Below are 4577 nucleotides of genomic sequence, written 5' to 3' on the forward strand. Positions count from 1 at the left end.
CCGCCGCAGGAGTACGAAAAACCACGTCAGCCGGGGCGAGCGACCCACGGCGGTCTGGGTGCTTATCGCTGCTATTATAGGGGCACCCCGGCAGACGCAGAAAGAAAAAAAAAAAAAAAAAATGGGGACATGGCGTGCGTCACCGTGCGGCTTCGCAGCGTTGCCGAAGTCGCCGAGCCCTTCGACTGAGCCGAACGGCGGACAGGGAACGTTGGTCGGCCGTTCTAACCTGTCGGTGCCACGCCGAGACGTCGTTAAGGAAAACCGCGTCGTGGGCCTCTACGACGCCGTCGAGTCGTTGTACGTTTGGTGTCCAGCGTGTCGGCGGCGAGTAGCGGACACGTCGTTCACGACTTCGGTCTTTCGCAGTCGACGCGAACTTGCGGAGAGTCGTGGTGCCTCACGTTTTCGGCAGAAACCGCGGCGGAATTTTCCCGTGCGTGCGCGCACGACCTCGGTGCTGTGCCGTCAGCGTAGTGTTGCACAAACTCGTGGCCTACCCAAGGTGCGGTACGTTTGCGGCCGTATCCTCGGTGGGAATTTCGTGAGTAGGGTCGCAAATTCTACGACCTCGGCGGGTTTGAGAGCGACGTAGACTTGTGGCACGCTCAACGTGCCACACGTTTCGGGGCACACCCGCGGTGAAATTTTCTCGAGTACGCTCGTATTAGTGCCCAAGGAGGTCTGGGTACTTATCGCTGCTATTATGTGGGGGTTCTCGTGAGCGGCGTACGCGAAAGCGACCGGGTGTCTGATATGCGGCGGGCTTCGGCCTCGTCAAGCGTGTCCTCGGGTCTGCTCCAGGGGAATCCACGGCAGTCGTCTGCAGCCTCATCCGCTTGATGCGTTAGGGGCTGGTTGTCGGACGGTGCCGTTTTACCACGATATCGAGGTGTGTTCCGTGTCGTCCTCGGGCGATTCAGATGCGAAAGCGCCGAAGACGCGGGCGTGACCCGTCGTCTGGCGGCTTTGCAGTCTCGGCTCCGTTGCTAGTTCCGGCCGGTCCACCGACAGTGCAGCGGGCTTGGGCAACCCGCACGGCGCGACCGAGTCGATGCAACGAAAAAGAGCGAGCATGAACGTGCTTCTTGCCGCACGGCTCCCACTCGTCTTTCGGGAAGGTTGTGCCGTAGCGAGCTCGAACGCCGTCATCTCGGAGTGCAAAATAAGCGTGTTGGGGCGCCTGAAGGTGGCCTCCGCCGCACACAGACTGCGTCCGGCCCGCCGAAGGCGAGGACGGACGCGCAGTCGAACGATTACCTGGTTGATCCTGCCAGTAATCATATGCTTGTCTCAAAGATTAAGCCATGCATGTCTAAGTACATGCCGAAATAAGGCGAAACCGCGAATGGCTCATTAAATCAGTTATGGTTCCTTAGATCGTTTCTTCCTACTTGGATAACTGTGGCAATTCTAGAGCTAATACATGCAGTGAGCCTGGAGCCCTTTGGGTAACGGGTGCTTTTATTAGACCAAGATCGATCGGGTTTCGGCCCGTATTGTGTGGTGACTCTGGATAACTTTGTGCTGATCGCATGGCCACGAGCCGGCGACGTTTCTTTCAAGTGTCTGCCTTATCAACTTTCGATGGTAGGTTACTTGCTTACCATGGTTGTTACGGGTAACGGAGAATCAGGGTTCGATTCCGGAGAGGGAGCCTGAGAAACGGCTACCACATCCAAGGAAGGCAGCAGGCGCGCAAATTACCCACTCCCGGCACGGGGAGGTAGTGACGAAAAATAACAATACGGGACTCTTTTGAGGCCCCGTAATTGAAATGAGTACACTCTAAATCCTTTAACGAGGATCAATTGGAGGGCAAGTCTGGTGCCAGCAGCCGCGGTAATTCCAGCTCCAATAGCGTATACTAAAGCTGCTGCGGTTAAAAAGCTCGTAGTTGGATCTCAGTTCCAGACGAGTAGTGCATCTACCCGATGCGACGGCTCGGACTGAACATCATGCCGGTTCTTTCTTGGTGCACTTCATTGTGTGCCTCGAGATGGCCGGTGCTTTTACTTTGAAAAAATTAGAGTGCTCAACGCAGGCGAGTCGCCTGAATAAACTTGCATGGAATAATAGAACAAGACCTCGTTTCTGTTCTGTTGGTTTTTGGAATACGAGGTAATGATTAAGAGGGACGGACGGGGGCATTCGTATTGCGGCGCTAGAGGTGAAATTCTTGGACCGTCGCAAGACGAACTACTGCGAAAGCATTTGCCAAGAATGTTTTCATTGATCAAGAACGAAAGTCAGAGGTTCGAAGGCGATCAGATACCGCCCTAGTTCTGACCATAAACGATGCCAACCAGCGATCCGCCTGAGTTACTCAAATGACTCGGCGGGCAGCTTCCGGGAAACCAAAGTATTTGGGTTCCGGGGGAAGTATGGTTGCAAAGCTGAAACTTAAAGGAATTGACGGAAGGGCACCACCAGGAGTGGAGCCTGCGGCTTAATTTGACTCAACACGGGAAAACTTACCCGGCCCGGACACTGGGAGGATTGACAGATTGAGAGCTCTTTCTTGATTCGGTGGATGGTGGTGCATGGCCGTTCTTAGTTGGTGGAGCGATTTGTCTGGTTAATTCCGATAACGAACGAGACTCTAGCCTATTAAATAGGTGCGGGGTTCCCAGCACCTTACAACCTTCTTAGAGGGACAAGCGGCTCCTAGCCGCACGAAACAGAGCAATAACAGGTCTGTGATGCCCTTAGATGTCCGGGGCCGCACGCGCGCTACACTGAAGGAAGCAGCGTGTCTTTATCCCTGTCTGAAAAGACTGGGTAACCCGTGGAACTTCTTTCGTGATTGGGATAGGGGCTTGCAATTGTTCCCCTTGAACGAGGAATTCCCAGTAAGCGCGAGTCATAAGCTCGCGTTGATTACGTCCCTGCCCTTTGTACACACCGCCCGTCGCTACTACCGATTGAATGATTTAGTGAGGTCTTCGGACCGATGTCCGGCGCGGCCTTTCGGTTGCGCCGGTCTGTTGGAAAGATGACCAAACTTGATCATTTAGAGGAAGTAAAAGTCGTAACAAGGTTTCCGTAGGTGAACCTGCGGAAGGATCATTAACGGATTGTGAAGGGTGAGCGCCTCAGCTGCGTCTGCGCCCGACACTTTCTGCCGCTGACCCCGTTTGGACGCGGGGTCGGCTTTTCCCCACGGGGCTGCCTGAATGTGGAGCGGCACCCCGTGACAAATTGTTGCGCCCAGCGGACGCCAACACCGCGACCTTGGACGGTCGGCCAGGTGGCGGACGCGGGTACAAACGGCGCAACGCACTCATAGGTCGGCTTTCGACCCGCCACTGCACCGTGGCTCGAAGCGCTCGAAATGCGCGACCCGACCGCTGCGGGACCGCCTAGTACTGTAAACAGGAGCGGCGGAGCGCGAACGGCGAGTCGTGGTTACGTCGGTAGAAGGCGAGGCTGCGCGTTCCCGAAACGCCAGCCGAGTGCCCTCCCGACCGTTCGAGCGTGCAAGAACGAGACCCGACAATCGCGCGGCGACTGCCAAGTACGAGAGGAACGGCACAAGCGTCGGCGGTCGGTCAAGGAACTGGCGATGTGACGGGTCCGCTGTGCACCAGTGCATACCGTCCCGCCGTCCGCGGCAAGCGCCTCCGCGTCCTCGGGTGACGGAGGCTGCCGGTCGGTTCTTGCAGGCGAGGGATCTCGCTGGCACCGGTTCGCGTTGACGCGCGGCCGGTCATGGCACGGCGATGCGACGGCCGAGGTGCGCAGTACTCGATGGAGGAACCGCACGCTCCGATGACCGTCCCGCCCTCCGCGGCGTATGCGTACCGACCGTAATGGTTGCAGCAGCGCCGGCCGGCTTTTGAATTCGCCACACGAAACACGGTGCGAGATCGCGGTTAGGGGAGCGTCGACGTTGCCAGGCGTTTTGCTTGCTGCCGAGGGAAAGGCGGCACGGCCACGTCGCGCTCGTCGCGATTAGCGGGTCTGCGCGCTTTGGGAAGGTGCCGCAACGACTTGCCGAAAGAGGAAGCACGGAAGAACGAGGGACTTGGACGTCCCGACAATTGAACGCACTTGCGGCCAGGCCCTTGCTGGCTTCGTTCTTCCGCCTCGAGTAGGCTCGTACGCGGCTCCGGCGCCGAAAGTGGTCCTTGGCACCGACTTCGGTGGACGTGGGAAGTGCCGCGCAAGTACGGCGCGCCTGGCTCCACCTGTTGGCTAAAGTAGGCAGCCGGATCGGCATTTTGGTGTGCGGTGGCAAACCGTGGATGCGAAAAAAGCTTGTGCGATTTCGTGGAACAAAAAGCGGGGGTCCCCCTTTTTATGCGGAGGAGACCGACCCGCCTGCCGTGGTGAACCGCGACGCCACGGTAAAAACGGGAGAGGCTTGTCGATGGGACCGTGCATCCCGCGCTCCACGGAGGCCGGGAGGCGGCCGCCCGAGGAAATGTGTAGCCGTCGAGGCCCGCATCTGCGTGCACTCTTATCCAAATGGGTGTACCGCAGGCATTTTCTGGTTAGGCGGGCCAATGAGAGCGAGCACACAACGATACCTACGGGTCCGGCTTGGAGAACCGGCTTCGACGCCTCCCGAGTAT

At 57.9% G+C, this 4577-nt stretch overlaps 1 non-coding gene across 1 annotated transcript; it reads left to right on the top strand.

The window, feature by feature from the left end:
• Window positions 1–1257: 1257 nt before the first annotated feature.
• Window positions 1258–3072, top strand: LOC142794676 (small subunit ribosomal RNA). Its single transcript, XR_012892538.1, has one exon. It is a non-coding gene; the product is annotated as a small subunit ribosomal RNA (ribosomal RNA).
• Window positions 3073–4577: the final 1505 nt, after the last annotated feature.

Source organism: Rhipicephalus microplus, unplaced genomic scaffold, assembly GCF_043290135.1.
Source record: "Rhipicephalus microplus isolate Deutch F79 unplaced genomic scaffold, USDA_Rmic scaffold_475, whole genome shotgun sequence".
Lineage (NCBI taxonomy): Eukaryota > Metazoa > Arthropoda > Arachnida > Ixodida > Ixodidae > Rhipicephalus > Rhipicephalus microplus.